This window comes from Pelecanus crispus, chromosome 10, assembly GCF_030463565.1.
Source record: "Pelecanus crispus isolate bPelCri1 chromosome 10, bPelCri1.pri, whole genome shotgun sequence".
Lineage (NCBI taxonomy): Eukaryota > Metazoa > Chordata > Aves > Pelecaniformes > Pelecanidae > Pelecanus > Pelecanus crispus.
In genome coordinates, this window is record NC_134652.1 from 6,605,486 (window position 1) to 6,624,037 (window position 18,552).

Here is an 18,552-nt window from a genome sequence, read left to right on the forward strand (position 1 = left end):
CACAAATGAAGACGCTTGCTAAATCACATTAAATCATTCCCTCAAAGTGGGAAGGAGAGTGAAGCGTGCTGCCCCAGACCTGACCCAAATATTAATTACAGTATATTTCCCCAGAAGTCACCCATCACATTTTCACTTCAGAAAGTGGCTGCAAATGCCTCACTCTGCCAAGCAAATAGCACTTTGGTGGTTGAGATGGTCTTTAAGAAGGAGCATTTACAGCCTTCTCGGTTAGGGATCACTAGGCACTACTGGAGAGCTATAAGAAATAGAAGCTTAGGAAGCTCAGGATATCTTTAAAAACACATTTTTTGCCTAGAAAGCAAATCCCTTCCAAGGACATTTGCTCAGTGAGACATCCTCTCCACCTGCATCCTCTTCTCCTCTGCAGGCAGAGCTCATGATGCTAATGAGGACTACAGCCAACCCTTTAACCCCCTTGAGGTAAAAACCTGAATTTCCCACTGTTGTGAGGTACAGCAGAAACTTCTACCGTTCACCCCTTGACTGGAACAGAAGTAAATTTTCCTTTTGCTTTCCAAGTGTTCCCAAACTTCCTTACATGCCTTAAAGAAACCCCTGTGAAATGGCAGTCTGTACACTCATGTCTGTATTTGTCATTTCTTAAACACCTGCAGTGAGGATAGACATCAACTGGATTATATTTATATATACAGATATTTATTTATATCTGTATATAGTTACAGATTAGTTCATTAAAATGTCATTACTTACTGGCTCTCTTAAGGTGTACAAGTGTGTTCACCAGTGCAAATACTGCCATTGTCTTCATTTATGTTGTGCAAAATATTGTAACTTTCACCACAGAGCTGAAAAACAACTCAACGTGTCTTGTCTGGCAAATTCAGTTGAAACATCCCGGTTTCCTTCCAAGAACCCAGTTCTCGCCTCAGACTGCTGAAACTGTGTTATAGTGGGGAATAAGTTATAGAAAGCGCTAAGAACTGCCAACAGCCAGCACCAAAACCTTGCAAGCCCCTTCTCTTTCAGATGCAGATCTGAAACTCCTCCAAAACAATAAATAAAAAGAGAATTCCCACTGCTGATTTTAATCACCTCAGAAAACTAGTTTCAAGATTTTTGGAGATGTTTTGTGCTGCATTTCCATTTATTACTATTCCTGAGGAGTAGTTGCTCCCCAGTTGCAATCCCCCAATAAAAATCCACTCGGAGACATTGTTGGTAGAATAGAGAATCTTGGTTAAGAAAAGAAGTTGACCTAAATCAAAATACATTGCTATAGCTCATCGAGTTTGGTTTAATATGTTAATAGAAATTCAGATGGTGCACAATGCTTTGTTGTTCTTGTGATTTTCAAACAAAATCAAGCATAAATTTTATAACAGCATATTAGTTCCTAGTCCATGTCATTTGCTGAACTTCAAGTTTGGGTAAAGAAACCGTATTCAGAACTGCTGCTTTTCACTTCCACAAAGGCCTCCTGTAAGACCTTCGTAATTTTGTACAGCTCAGGACTATCAGCCCTGATACACTGATTACAGCACGAACAAACCTTGCAAGTGGGGATGACCACGTTCCCGCTGACCGCTGTGCTGCTGCAGCATGCCCTCGGGGGATTTTATTCCTGTTTTATCTTTTCCTCTGCCCTTTGCTACCAACTGAAACAGCGGCTGTTCAGGTTGGTTTGCCCAGTTAAGTGCTCAAATCCACACTGGATTCCTGAGTACGAATGACCTGATTTTCCCACACATTAAAAGATACTGAGGTTGCTTAGTGCCTTTGGAAAACAGACCATCCTGACACAGTGTGTATTTATAGGTCTTCAGTACACAAGTCTGAAAAATGTTGGCTTCCTCCTTTGACTAAAAACTGGGTTAATTATGAGAAGCATCTGCCAATCTTGAGAGCACGATTCTGTAGTCCTGGCCATGTGGCACACATGTCATTAAAAGACCTAAAATCCAACAATTCAAATTAAGAAGAACATTAGGAAAAAAGTTATTTAATTGTAACAAGCTGCTGAAGGTCTCAGGACATTATTTGTGAGACACAGAGGGTAATTCAGGCGAGATTTCCTCCGTGTCACTACCAGACCACAGATTCCCAGCCAGTAGGTAGGATGAATGACAACCACTCTAGGCTGGCTGCCTCTGCAGTTTGTCTTCTGCCACTTCTGATGATCAAAGCAATCGTGGCCTCACTCTCCAGGGCTCCATTCCTGCACTGAGGGCTGGAAATACCGAGAAGGCAATGGCACAGGTACCAGCAACAGCCTAGTTTCCCTTACTCAAGGTCTGTGCAAACAGGGAACATATGAGGAAGAGATGGTGCTGATAATTTATCTGTGAACAGTAACGCACACTCTACATAGTGGGGGGGTGGGGGGGCATTTGAAACCCCCATCTATTTGCTTCCTCTCCTGCAAATGATAGCACAGTCAAGGAACAGCTCTCTGAACTGACAACTCCAAAAACCCAGCATTTTGTTTTATAAGGGATGGGCAACAATGTGCAAATATATCTTTTAAGTTCTCTAGAAATGCTTCATAACCTTTCAGCAAAAGAACAGTTGTACATCCCCAAGCAGCACAGGCTTCTTTGTTAAATTGCTTGGCTGAAGTTTTGGAAAAAATCAATCTATTCCTTTTGAAAGATACTGCACTGACGATTTGGCCAATGACCTTGTGAGCTTTTCTGCTCTGTCCTGTCTCAGCTTTGTGCTGGAGGCACTGGTAGAGATGGGGGAAGTCTTCTGTTTAATCTCAACAAGCTGAAGACAACACATACTCAGTGTGTATAGTGCTAGTTTCTTGCTAAACAATCGTCAGGGATCTAATTTTAAAATGGTGACAGAATAATTTACATATAAAGAATATGAATTTAAAACCTCTAATTTCATTCCATGATGTCCAGCAGGTCTTAAATGGTCTCCAGGAAACATTTTCTGAAAACATTTGCAAATGCTTTTAAAAGGTAGAATGACTTATTTGTAGGACATCATCCATAAACATGAATGCAAAATCATGAACTTCTTTGCAGAAGGGACATCAAGGAAAAAGATTAACAGATGAAAATATCCTTCAAAATATTGGCTAAAACCCATGGGTGATGTACATATATCTGGAGTTTGTATCCACTGTAGTCTCATCTCAATCTCAATATTCAGGAGAAGTCCATTTTGAAAACCAAACAGCAGATTTAGATTTCTGAAACAATTCAGATTCAAACCAAGTTGCAGCTTTTTCACACTTAAGCATTTTTTTTTTTATTCTACTAGCTAGGCAGGAATTCATGGGGTGGGAGGGAAGGCAGGGATGGCAAGGCAGATTTACTACAGCTGGCATTCCTTTATACAGTCTGCCTCAGGGGACTTCATGGTGCCTGAAATGGTAGCAGACATGTAGAAGCTGCAGCTAATGTACAATATTTTCCAGGTGTGCTGTTAACAGTGCCGTACTATGCTATTAACAAGTAGAGTAAATGTTAACCAGTTCATTGGGATTACCCTTTCTTTAAATAATGAAAGGAGCTCTTCTGTATCTACTGAAGCAGTCCCAAGGAGCGAATACAGACAGTTCTGCTTAATTACTTTGTATCTTTTCCACTACAAGTCTTAACCTCCCTATGATAAAATGTAATAAGATTAAACTATGCCTTAATTCTTTGCTAAAACATATAGTATTGGTAGAAAGATGCTAAATCTTTATTTTACAGAAGTGATACAGAAGCTGCTATTGAAATAAATTATAGTCCCAAGAGGTTACAAAGTTAAAAAAAAAAAAACCAAACAAAAAAACAACCCAGAAATATTAGCATGATAATTTTGCTAGAGGGCTGTCATCATTTAGATGCTTATTCCTTTTCTAACCATTTTGTTTCCTCCTTATCAGTGACATATGTTAGACATACATCTTCCTGAAATGTGGAAGGAGGTTGGGGCAGGGTGGGGGTGGGACTGCAACAGTAAATCATTTATGACAGAAAATTTCCTAGCTTCATGCTATAGGTAAAATTGGGATTAGTGGGAAACAAGCACCCATATGGGTAAAATTAAAACTGTTTTCCACCGCCACCAAAAAAAAAAAAAAAAAAAAAAAAAAAAGTGCTGTTGAAGCACTGACAGACACTGGCAAAGCTTTGTTTCAAAGATTATTATTTTGGCAGCATTTTAATTGTGTCCGTTATCCATGGGTGTGCATAGCCTAACAAGCCATATACGACAGCTGCATGAATGTTTCTTGAAAGTCTTCATTAACTAATGACATTAAGCTAATGATAAAATAATGACCTTTGCAGGACTAATGTTTTTACTGTAATTTAATAACCCAGGAAGAGTATATTTTGGATCACTTTGTTATTTCCTTTGAATCATTTCTAAAACTCTTTAATTTTTGCTAGGCTATTTTCTTCTCCCAGAATGTCCAGTGAAAGCAATACCATAGCATGTTGCCTTTCCAATACGCAATGTACTATACTTTGATAAATAGCTGGTTGTGATGACATTTATGGTAGTAAACCTCATCCATTTTTCAAAAGCCTGAGGCTTGAAGGGACCTTCCCATGCCAGTTACATGTGGACTTTACAAGATGCAGTGGAACTGGACCCTGGGAGATGCTGAGTGTCAGCAATTTCCTGAGTGTTTAGAGACACGCGCCAGGGTGACACAAAGCTTTTACAGCATCCCGAGACCATGGGTAGTTATGGAAAAATCCTAGCCCACTCCAGAAACATGAGAAATTCACCCTAGCATGATCTTTAGCTTTCCTCAGTCCTTCCAGAGGCTGTTTGTGCCCCATTGATGCTGAGCCTGTCTTTCCTGACTCCCTCTGAAGTAAAGGAGGGCCAAGGAGCAAAGCGACCCAAGCTGCAGGGACAGAGACCGGGCAACTTCCTCAAATCTCCATCAAGCCTATCGCTGGGCAAGGAGTAACCAACCTCATCTTTGGTGTCTGCAAGTCTCCCAACTACCAATGTCTTCATACTCTCTGCCAATGTTTCCCTTTAAGCTTTTCTGGTCTTCCTAATCCAACAGTCCTCCACCCATCTCTTCCATATTAAAATGGAAAAAGTGTTAGACAGAGAGTGCCACTATAACTCCCTCCCATCATTTTCTCATCCCCCAGCTACCCACTTAGAATAGTCTGGCCCAGGTTAAATCATTTCATATACTCCAGTTTGACTTGCTGCAGGCTCAGCTTGTTTCAGGGCAGTTTTCTTTAAAATACTTAATTTATGGACTTAGGGAAAGCTTCCTGCCTTGGATGTCCTGAGGGTGAGCTGTAGATAACAGTTAGTTATTAGAGCTAGATAGAATAAAACAAGTAAAATATGTTCCATGATTCAAGGCATATGTGACAATTAATTATTCATATACCCTTCACAAGCGTCGCAGGACACTGAACATCGCAAATAATTAAGAACACTTAAAAACAGTAGCTGCATTTTTTTAGCTAAGCTGAGTACTTTGAATGCATTCACTGTTTGAAAAGAGTCCTTAATTCCATGAACTAACTTATATCTTAAAAAGTAACTGAGTAGTCCAGACGTGAAAATTTTGGGATGTTTCAAGGAGAGAACGAACATAAATATAAACAGTTTAAGACAGTCAAAGTCATTCATGCAATATAAGCCAATTTTAGCTTTCACTCAGCTTTTATTGACTCAGTGTGTTCAGTGAGCCAAAGGATGCTCTCAGCTGCCACATGGCAAAGTTGTTAGACTCCACATTTCCAACAAAGCAGAACAGGTTATTGCCATTGACTCCTGTGGGTAGTTTCTCTAATTATATGTCAGAGAAAGATGCAATAATGGCCTAGAATTTGGTAGCAGATGTGTATTCCTCTTCCATAGCCAGTACGAAAGCTAACTATATTCAGCAGGAAGAATTTCCATTAAGTAATAGGCTCCATATTAGGATTTTCATATGCTCATTATCTAAATGTACTGTTTGGAAAGATGATTTATTGCAGGTCAACATTTGCTTATTCTTATGTATTTGCAGCATGATTTGTTACTTCCATACTTAAGTGAAACATACGGTCATGCAACTCTACTGATTTCTTACAGAAGCATTAACTTTTCTTAGCAGAACCTGAACATATTGGAAAAGGAAGCTCATTCTCTGTGCTTCAAATCACAGGGGTGAATGAAGAACATGAACTATTTTACATTTTGTCTCAAGAGAGTTATAAATAATGAATCCTCTAACATAGGGTCACTACTATTTCTGGTTTTCACTCTAGGATGATGGCAAAAAACCATTTTCTTCCTATGTATTCTCTCTCCCTCACACCACCATTGGAAATTCAGCTTTTGCCTCAATAACAGCAATCATCCTTCCTTATATAATTCTGTTTTTTTCACAGAGAAGATTTTTCTCCAGAGTTTGGTGGTGACTGAATGGATCTTTGGTACTTTTTCCTCAAGACTCCTTGTTAATCCCTAAAGGCATTCTCCAGTTTTCTTTCATCTGCTACCACCTCTTTGATCTTGGAGACTCTTTTCTTTATCTGTCTTGAAGCTTATAAGCCAAATTTTTCAGAATTAAAGCTGAAACTGCAAGGACAGCGTGGAATAAAATATGTGTATTGTTAGCTCTGACCATGCTGGAATATAAAATAAAATATCTCAACCAAACAAAAATACACTGCAGAACAGGACAGCAGAAACTAACCTAAGTAGCTGAAATCACACATTACTCTAAACACTGGGTTTTCTCTGCTGTGAGCCACACTAAACATGAGCCCTCACTGCCTGCATATTTTTTCTAGATAGCCCTTCTTCATGGTATCCAGCTATGATGGGAAGCCGAGTCCTTAAATCTCTCTCAACAAAAATGCATCTTAAAGATTAATATCTGTATAGTAAATAAAAGGTGCTAAGAACTTTGCTTGACAAGGAGTTTAAGTTAGTCATAAGTTAGTCATATGATTCAAGGTCTGCCCTGGGATCTGGCGACTTTGGCATTGGAAATGTAAATGCTGTTGGAAGTGTGATCCAGTTAATGGAAAGTTATATACTCCTTGTTACTGGTCAGGAGAAAATCAATTGCTGTTCATCCGTGGTCTTTTGCTCTTTGTTTCTACTGACGACAAATAACAAAGTCAAGAGAAAAGGTGTGGGGGAAAATGAAATACCACAAGTAAAAGACATGCAGAAGAGTTGCAGAAAGACTTGGAGAAGGAGGAGAACCCCCTGGAGCAACAGCAGCTACAGGAAAAGAATTGGAGGGCCCTCTACCAAGTGCAGAAGACTTACATGTCTGCGAGGTGTAGAGGCAGTATTGTTTTTCCTTTTCCAGCCCAGAAAAAAACAGAACACAGGTCTGTTCATTTAGTATTGTAAGTACTTGGGGCATGGGTTATACCCAAGCTCTCCAAATTGCTAACGACATTTCCAACTATCCATCCTGAAGTCACTTAAAAAGCCCGATTTTCAGAGGATTAATTTTCTGCATCTTCAGGCCCCTCTAATGTCTCTGTGTGCAAAAAGGTGAGGCATCCAAACCAGCTGATATACTCTTGGTCAGTTGTCTTTCCTGTTGCTTGCTACAGATGGGCAGGGAACTCTAAATAGGTGACAGGACAAATGGCAGAACATCCGGCAGCTGGGGAGGACAGAGACCTTATTAGAGCCCCACAGTGATAAGGGAGGTGGAGATAAGCCCTTATCAGTCCCCAAGAGGCAGGGAGGCAGCTGGGCAAAGACACATCTAAACCAGCCAAGCAAGCTGGTCTCAGAGAAGGGAGGCAACTGGGGATATTAGGGAGATGTATTTGGAGATGTGGGAAGAAGGTGGAAGCTTTTCTGCAGTACAATCTGAAAAGGATAGTGAATAGCATGAAGAAAAATTGAGACAGCTTTTGGAAGAGGAAACTAGCGAGCTTTGTTCCTTTGTTCACTATTTTTGTGGACAATCCGTATGCATATCTATCTGCTCTGTTACTCCGTCCTCTCACATTTTTCAGAAAAAACAGGCTGGGTGTCCTTTTTCCTTCTCTGTGCAGAAGGAAAGTCATGCATACAGAGAAACCCACTGCCAAACAGCATGGTGAAGCTGAACCTGGTGCCTACGTGACCCCCTGGGCACCTCTGATGTGTGCCCTTCGCTCCCCAGTTTTTTGAATGTTCCCACATTGGCTGCCTTTTTATACAGTCTGAAAACCTATATTTATAGCTACTCACAGAGAAGGTGGTTACTTCTTAGACTACATCATAAATTGCCTTAGTTAATAACTTTTTTCACAAGAATTATAGCCTCCAATTTAATAGAGTTATAAAAAGCGTAACTTGAACTCTGTTGATTTCATTGTAAAGCAGAGAAATTTGGAAAGATTTAATAATTGATAAGACTTTTTGGACTGTAATAAACAAGATTTTTTTTTAATCAACTTTTCATGCTTGGCAGATTAAAAAAATGTAAGTGTTCTTCAGATTTATACTTCTGAGTATACATGGACTGTGAAACAGTAATATAAAAACATTAAACAGAATGAAAAACTAGACAAAGAGTGAAAAATATAGGTTAAGGGATTCTGATAAACATAGTATTACATTTTGTAAAATGATGAACATCCTAAAATGAGATGTTATAGCAAAATCAATGCTCACTGCTCAGTATGCAAGTGTTTAATATGGAGAAGTAAAACTTGTGAATATCCTAACCAGTTCTTAGCAATATCCATGCCACTATAACAAATTACACAGAGTCATTCATGCAGGAAATTACTCGGAGATTGTTATGGATCTCTGTTCTCCAGCATGTCTCCTGTATTAACAAGTAACTACACAGAGGTATCGCTAATAAAAGACACTGGACTATGAGTTTTGGAAGTAAGAGTTTGCTAGCTGTAAGACAAGTACAAAACAGCTACTAATAATGAAACCCATCCCATTTTTCCTCTGATAGACCTCGGCTGTCATGTTAGAGGGACTACATAAAATGAGCAAGTAATTCTGCTTCCAGTCCTGGATTCTCTCTGGTGATTGCTCCAGAGTGCTGCTGATTTATTTTATCCGTGTCTGTGCATGTGTGTAATAATGAAGGGTTGGAAGCTAAGCATCGGTTAGCTAGCACAGCCGAAGCCTACGAAAGGTCTGCTTTACTTTATCCATATAACAGAGATATTAATTTTGCTACACTGAACTTGGTGAAGGTAAGAAGTGGTCTGTGGCAGGTTTTGGTGAAATGGTAGGTACAATCTCAGCTAGTGATCTGTGCTTTCTCACCAGTGGCATTTCCTAGTTCTTAACCAGGTGTGCCACTCCACAAACAAGCAGGAATCTCTCTGGAAGCTCACTGTCCCCTTGTATAGCGTCTTGCTCTGGACTAGATACTTCCATGCTCACCCCCAGTTTCTTAGAGCTTGGAGCCTAAGGATGGCCTGCAGTGTGGTGGCCTTTCTGGCACGAGGACCACACTGCAGCGCGAGATGTCTTTGGGAAATTCTGCAGAAGAATGAAGATCAAGCGAGTGCCGGTCATGCAATGGACAAACCTACATGTGAGCTGGATGGATCTGCACAACAAAACCTGCAGGGATAAAGCCATGATACTGGGGCAGAACTATTTTTATGGTAGGAGTCATACTAACCATTGGCAGTCTAGGGTAACCTGGGAGGATTTTTCTACCACCTTCACTTCTACTCATTTATTTTGTCACAGTTTTAGTTCAATTTTTAAAAAATTCCCTGTTGTGTTATAACTTCCCTGATGTGAGTTACAGCCACAGCTAGTTTAAAAAAACAGAAGAGAACATCTATGACAGTGTTGGGGTTTCCTGACATTACTCCCAGACCTGTCTGTTTGGACAAAATTTGAAATTTAAAAGTAAAATATTCAGAATATTCCAAAATATTTTCATGTTACAAGCATACAGGGACATTTTCTGTCACCCAAGAACCTTCCACACAGCCTTCCCAGGTCAGACTTTTTCCTCAAAAGACTTGTGTTATTTGCTGTCATTTTTACAGGGCTAGTACCAGCACAATTCTCTGTGTATCAACACTGATCTCTTTTCCTCTCAGGCCAATTATTCAAATCATTAACTGTTAGTACTTAATGAAATGTCTTGCTTCCAACCACATTAGAAGTCGATATCATTTGTCAGCCAGGTCAACATTCAATGCATTTTCTAATTAACAAAGTTCACGCCAATATCTTTGGTGGAATTTTGCTTCACAGAAATATTGAAGATACATTCACTGCAGAGGTAAACACTGACCAACACATTTCTTCCCTCTCTGGGGGAAAAGAAACTCTGACACTTCCAACATAATCAGACTTTAAAGACATCCACATAAAAAAGGTTGCATTCAGGATTGCTACAGACAGCAAGGACTGAACAAACGACATCTGAGAAGCAGCAGAAATTGAGTATTGAATTATGTAGCAGAAAGGGAGAAAACACATACATTTCTACCCCTCCTCAATCCAATGCAATATCTATTACCATGACTGAGACAATTAACCTTCTCCTTGCAGCTATACCTTTTCAAAAAAGTGCTTTCATGTCTGCTGTCAATACCACTATACTCATGAGTGGGCTTTAAACTGCTCATAAAGCACAGGGTGCTCTGCTGTTCATCTGCTTCCCAACTGCAGAGCTGATTTTTACAAGGCTTTGGCAGCACCAGCAAACTCTCAATAGGTATAGTTGTGCCGAATATCTAAAAGCCTATTAAGCTGCTGATGTATGAGCCCTTGGGAGCCCATAGAGTATGTGAGAACAGTCGTTGGCCATGCCCGGAGCCAGCCTTGCTGGCTGTACGGACAGCAAAGCTAGCCTTGTGGCTGCCCTCCTCAAGCAGTGTAAGCATACAGTGTTGGACTTTCAAGACTCAGTTGAGAGTTAAGCAGTTGGTGTTTTAAATGAGGCTGATTTCCCAAGTCTGGATTGCAGAGTAAGCCCCACTAAGAATCAAATGCCCGAAAGTATTAGACTTCCAACGCCAAAAGATACCAGCTGAGGACCCATCTCAAGTGAGTGTCATCTGATGCCTACTGAACACTTCCATTGACTCTAGAGCACTTTAGATCAGCTTGTAAATATACATAAAAGAGCTGAGAAATCCTTATTTAGTAAACAGGAAAAAATTAAAAATAAGCACCTGCATCCAGAAATCAGGACCCATACAACAAGCATCCTTACTCCATCAGTCTCAAGCCAGATCCAAACACTGTGATTGTTATAATATTTTAACATGCTACAGCTCTCTTACATACAACATTTATTATAAATACCACCAGTTATTCATAACTGATATATTTTTGTCATTTCCTCCAGGGCAGTTTGCTTAAAACAATGTATTCTTTCAACCTTAAAACATTGTCTTGCTCTGCAGGATGATGTATTACCTTGTCATTTCAGACACACGTGACCTTTACTGCTATAGTTTCCTTTAATCCCTATTATTGTTATTATTTATGCAGTTCCCAATAGCACACAAGACATCTGTTAATATTCTGTGCTTTGAAGTACTGAATGTAAAACAGGTTACCCATAGGAATTTCTTAAGCTTCCTATTTCATCATATCAGTATGAAATGTAGTATTTTCATGATTCCCCAAATTACAGGTTCATGGGGGATTATGTGGCTGTAAAGCAGTTTCCAGATAGAATGGCTTTTTCAGGTAATAACTCTTAAAACTCCAGAACCACTGTGATGAATGCTTAAAGGTACCAGCACATCCACCACATCAGTCCCCTCTGTGTGTTGTCATTTCGGTCAGGACTGCAAAGCTGTGGCCAATTCCGGATGGCCAGCTGACCTTCCTGGCAGCAGGGTTCAGAGACAGAAGAGGCTCAGTGGGGAGGTTTGTTGTAGTTTGCTGCAGAAAGGCAAGCAGATGGCCCCACCAGTCCTTCTTGCCTAACTCCTGTAGATAATAGGTCAGATTAGTTTTTTAAAGATACAGCCCAAAGGACAAATGCTGATTTATAGAAGTGTCAAAATCATACTTGCAGGCTCCTCTATTTTTGTCTTCTTTGGATCAAAATATTTCTTGCATTCCAACTTTAGTTAATGGCTTCACTGGAGAGTCTTCAATAAGAGAATGTCTGCAATCATTTAAATGGAAGTTTGAGCCCTTTCCTGAGCCAAATACTACTTATCACCCACATCAGATATAGTGAGAACACAGGACAGACTGCTTGAGCCTTTGAGCTTGCTAGAAGGGAAATGCCTGAGGTCCCTTGGGGCAGCTCCACACTCTTTCATGCAACCTGGACAGGCCAGGTGAAGAACAGACATGAAGCCTTGTGCCTAACAGATATCCTGAGCTGACCTCTTCTTAACACAGTATGGAGAATTCAAGCCCAACCTATGAATGCTTTCAGGCACCATTTTGTACAGAAAAATGTGTTGCTCAGGAAATAGCTTCCCCTGGAAACTGCTCTTTACATGACTGTCCACACAGCCCAAGAAGCTCTGTAAGACATTGGTCATCTTCCAATTCAGATCAGACCAAACTAGGAAGCTTGAAGAACACCATTCACTTGTAAATTCAGTATCTGATTCAGGTCGGGTGCTTTCTTTTTGCACAGTCTGTGTTTTCATTAGCAATTAGTATCATGAAGTGGGAGACAATCACCAAAGCAGAACATTTGGTCTGAAGATCTGATGTACTCACTCTTTGTACTTTTCTATGTGTTTTGGACTGGTCTGGTCCAATGGACCGGACACCCGTTAGTGGCAGGAATGCATCTTCTCATTTAGTTTCTTCAAAAAGGATTCGTCTGTGAACTCCAAGTCCACTCCACAACACAAACTTAAAAGTGGTGAGGGGGGATAAGTCTGAGTTGCTCCAGAAGCTCACTCTTGACCTGGACAAATGATAATATTGACCTGCATACAGAAAAAAAATGAGCAGCAACTATAGAAAGTTTGCTCTTTGCTGGTGGAGTTTCTTCACTGTTACTAATTTTCTGGACTATTTACTCTACATCAAACTCTCTGAAATGGGAAATGTTGATGCATTAGAATCTGAGTCAGGGAGAATTGGTTTAACAAAAGGTCAGCCTCAAAGGGTAACTGTCAGCTTTCAGGGAGTGATACCATTAGTGGCCTTTTTCACAGCAGCCGAATGGCATGAGCGGTGCTGCAGATTCGTAATTTTAACAGGACAATCTAACTCCAGCTGTAGCGATTTTTTTTTTTTTTCCCTTTTTTAAAACTCTTAGGTACTTCCCCACCCCACATATGCTCACCTTCTCCCTGACCTTGGAGAAATCAGCACTGACTGTATCTTTATTTCCTCTCATTTAAAGAAAGTGGTAACAATACTTATTTAACTACAGCCTTTGGTTTCTGCTAAAAGCCTTGACAGACAGATATCATAGGGATATGAATATTAAAGAAGAATCACAAGGGAATATAAAAGCTACTCTTCCACCATTGACACAGAAGAGTAAGTACCAAAAGTGCTGAAATGCTTGCTATATAGCAAAGAATAATCAAAGAAGAAATTGCTGTTCAGAAGAGCTTCATAGAGCTGATTAGGACGGAGGACTTTGAGATCCCAGTACACTTCATTGACAGAACCAGACAATTTTAAACTTCCTGAAAGTTAAATCCCCAAATACAGTGTTTGAAGATGTTTTCAGTAATTCTCACTGAAGTGAAAAAAAAGAAAAAAATTGCACAATAGACCATCTTCATGTTTACCTGATTGTAAATGGACTTTTATGCAAAAAATAGTCTCAATCCTCATTTCAGCCCCATTACATTCAATATGAGATTGAACCTCCTACTGGGAAGTACAACTCAGTATTGTTCAGTTCTGACTAAAATCAAGAATCTTTTACTCCAACTATATAGTGATGAGAACTGCCATATTTGCTCTCCTTGACAAATATCCTGGTCCTGTACAGTGCACAACAAACCAACACAGATTGCCTGTGTACCAGCAGACAAAAATCCTTCTTCCTTTACTGATAATTAAAGCCAAAAGTGTGGGTGTTGCCCTTCCCATGTAAAAAAAGTTGGAGCTCTTTCTGTTACAGCACTCCCCCAGTCTCAAACCTATCCAAAAGGGGGGTACTTTCCATATAGGTGGTAATTCAGTAGGGAGCAGCACAGCCAATTTACCATCATTTTTCCTTTGATCATGAAAACGTTCCTGAGGAATACATTTGAAATAGGGGAGGGTATTTTGTCACAGGAAGTCCCCACAGAAAACACAACCGAATGATGCTCGTGATAGTGTGGTTTAATTTGAACTTCCAGTGCAGAAGGTGTCAAGATGCTCAAGGATACAGATTGCCATGCAGATAGCCATAAGCTAAGGAGCTCATCAGCCTCTGCAGGTTTAAGATCTGGGTTCACCTGTTGGCTAAGCAGGGGGGATCTGCGGCAGCTCAAACACCACAATCTGGCCACATCAGTAAAGACACAGCCATGTCACATTTCAAAGAACACAGTGAAGGACAGGCTGACTGATACCCAAATTGCATGTATTAAAGACAAAAACCAACGTGGAATAGCTTTTCTCATCACATAGGAATATGCAGACAAGGTAACTAAGGAAAATTGATCACCACAGATGTCTCACAGCCTAAGGTGACATTTATAAAGCAGCTAGAGCACTCCAAAGGAAGAATCTGATCACGACATTTTCAGAGAAAAAATGAAAACAAAACAACACAAACAAACAACAAAAAACAGCACACACCACAAAATTGGTCGGTTTGATATGAGCCCTGGCATCTATTAGATGCCGTGTGTTCACACCATGGACTCATGCCATATCACAAGGAAGCAATCCTGAGATATTCCATTGTGGAAACTTGCTCAGAGACACTTTTCCATTGCTTTCAGTAAAGTCAAGATCAGAACTTTGGTCAGATTGATATATGGAATGAAAACCAAAATAATCATGTCATCACTTCTCAGAGATCAGACCAAACCTGTTTCTTTGATTGTAGGGTATCAGGTCTGCATCCAGATCCTTAAGCTCCCTTTGTTACATATCAAACCACCCTTATTCATCAGCCCCATTTTACAGCAGCCAGGAGAAACCTGGATCTAGCTCTAAGCAAGACACACTTCTTTTTACAATTAAAGCTAACATATTGAATGCAATAGATTTCTTCTCCCACACTCTGCACCTGCAACATTATGCTTCAGGCTGTTGACTAACCAATCCTTACTGGTTTACAAAAGACAAGACAACTGTCATTGTCCACAATTTCCACAGTTTGGTTCTGCCTTCCCCTCCCCCCCCGCCCCCCCCAGGGTAATTTAGAGTCTCAAAAGCCTTAAGCTCATGAATGGCCTGAACTAGGCGCTGCACAAGTTCCTCTCCATGGTTGGCTTTGAGGCTGAGAGAGATAGAGGTGAAGCATGCTTTAGATTGTAAGGATACCAAAGTATTCTTTAGCTAGAAAGTAGTTATCTTCCTTGTTAATTGGCATAGGATAAACATAAGGACAGAGGATACAAAAAGAACGTGGAATTCAAAATAATTTTTAGGTTATTGAATGCAGTTTCCATCTCAGATGACCATTATGCATAATGAAAGAACATGGGAGTTACCCGAGTGCCATGAAAGGAGATAAATTAGGTGTAGACAAAATGAAATTAATCACATAGGAGGAAAAAAAAAAAAAAAAAGGATAAAAGGGAGATGCTAGAGTTAGAGGGTGGGAGAAATGTAAGTTACATGGACAAAAGCATGCTTAGAGTGCAGAGAGAAAAAGGGAGGGGATCTAGACTAGAAGCCTGAAAATGACCATTAAAAAAAAAATCTCATTAAAGAAGGAAGAGTAAATACTTGAAAGGAAAAATAGCTGCTAAAAGAAGATGAAAAATCACAAGAGAAATCATACATACTTGAAAGATTGTGAAAAGAGATGATGAAATAACAGAATGTACATAAGACCAAAAATAGCCTGAGGGGAAAATTAGGCTGAAAAAGAGAACTGGAAAGTAAAACAACAGAAGGTGTTCAAGCAGAGAAAAAAAGATCAAAAACATGGATGGGGAGAACAGAGCGTGCTGTACTATATTTTTTAAGAGAATGGAGCATACTTACCACCTTTAAGGTTTACCACTGTCTTAGTCTGAAAAGATTTAAACTGAACTCGATACAAGCAGTTTCCTGGAGCCTTATCATGGACTCCTGTTTTATGAGGATGTGATTCCTCCTATTTGTTTTTCCTGTTTTCAGATGTTGCCCCTTTCCATTACCTTAAAACCAGCTCACTGAATCCCAAAGCAGCTTACTTCCTAACACCAGAACCTGTTCACAGCATCTGTCTTTGTGGGCAACAGGGAAGATAAAATATGGCCCAAATAGTGTTGTCAGCAAAACATCCATTTCTTGCCTGACTCCCAGCACCACTTGCTGCAAATCTCACTTTACTGCCTTCAGTTAGGTTGCTGCCCTTTAAGCATCAAAGTGTATGCATGAGTTTATTTTCATATTAATGTGTGGAGTCACTGTAATTAAGCAATAAATAAAATTTAAAAACCCCCAAGTTTCAGCCTTCACTGGTGCTAATAAGAATCAGGTGAAGCTGCAGTGGTGTTATTCCAATATCAGATAGTAATTGAAAGCAAAAGTCACATGCAATTTGTTCTTGACTACCACACACAGTGCCAAGGACATCTGAAAATAATTTGCCTTCAGGTTTAAAAATGCACTTTATTTATTTTTAAAGGAATATCTTTGCTTATTTCAAATATTCTTTTTCACGTTTACTTCTATTCTTCAAGAAAATAAAACCAGCAGTCTGTTCTTTCACAGAGCAACAATGTGCAGAGATATTAAACCTGAGGTAATCAAATAGTAGGAGAGTCATAGAAGTGCCAAGAGAAGGAAGAAGCTGTGTTTTAATTAGCAATCATTGGTCATTATCAATTTAACAATTGCATTTTCTGAAATAGGAAAGATTTTAAGCATATCTTGAATTTAAACATGCTGAAGTCTGATGGAAGCCAAAATTGACACAAGCAGGTATAGGAGTGCTCTGCTGAGGGATATTATAATCTGGTGTACATAGGTTCAGAACTGTAAATATAACTATTTCATAACTCATTTACTTGTTAAAATTGAATTGCAAAAGAATGCATGAGTTGCTTTATAGCTGCAACACACAACGGATCCAAAAAGTGATATAAACCAGAGCCGTATTTTATGTTCAAGCTTGCATGACATCCTGTGTCAAAAGTTGTTTGCCATCTTCACAGTCCTCAGACACACACACACCCCTCTGCAAGGAGCTATTTTGGACTACTGGATAAATGGAATCATTAGCAAGACACACAAAAATAACCCACAGATGGCTGTAGGCTCATTATGAATAGGGTTTGGGGTGGGGGTTTTTCATTTGGTTTTTCGATTTTTTGGGGGGTTTGTGGGGGTTGTTTTTTGTTTTTACTTCATTTAAATCGATCAAAGCCAATAAACTGATGGATGTGTCTAAAGTATTGTTCATAGAAATATGATTTACTTGATTCTTTATCAGGAAAAAAATAAATAAAAAGAGGGGTGGTCATAGTAGGGTTTAATGGAAGAGTTAAAGCTTTCAGTCTCTTCTGAATCTCTTGCAGGCATCCATTTTTTTTAAAATCATCTTTTAAGATGTGTGATTAGGGCCTTGGTTTATTTATTCTCTAGGTATCACAGATTTTCCTGTGATGGCTCATTTACTCTAGAATAATTCTCTTCTGGACTTCAGAGATTCCAACCCAATGTTCACAGCTCACGGTGGGGGACGCGGGAAGGAGTTCAATGGTAAAGTGGTTTTAGCAGTGCATGGTTCTGTAATCTTAACGACTTCTACAATTTAAAATGGATAAGAAGCAGTGTTTTCACTGTACTATAACCCCACTCTTCCAGGGAGACAGAAAGGATTAGTAAATATCCCCTCCCTGATTTTTGGGCATCAGTGCCCCATGGCAATATTGGGGATGGGAACACAAGGGTTGCCTTTGCTTCACTCTAAGGTAGCCCTATGAGAAGGATGCCATCACAGACATTTTTCAACATTCATGTAGAACTACTTTCTCTGATTTAGCTACCAGTGTTTTACTAGCCTGCAATCTTCATTGCCCTCCTCTGCTTCAAGCAGCCACAGTTCCCCAATTTAGAAGCAACACAGCAAAGTTTAATCATATCCCATCCCTGCTGTCCCCTAGTTATTTGGCTCTGGAAAGCTATAAACTCATTCTAAGTAACTTTGATGTTTTAATTGCATTTGGAATATTTCCCTTCTGATGCGCTCTGACTGTGGCAGTGAAGCCATTCCAATGGCTAATTAATGCCTTTAAATGCCCCTTGTCATTATGCAGTAAAACACACTTTTCAGAAAAAGGCACGTTCGTGTTGTATAACTGGGAATCGCTGACAAAGAGCTTTTCCCTTTTTGAACAGCACCGAACAAGCCAAATTCAATGTTTCATACACAGCACTCATAACCACCTTGGAGATTTTCAGAATATTGTTTGATTGCTCCTCATCAGAATACGTATTTCTATGGTTCATTTTCTCCGAGACATAGCTTTTGTTAATGATGATGGGCTTTCATTTTAAACAAAGTGAGAGTTTCAGTTCTTAGGTACCAATGCA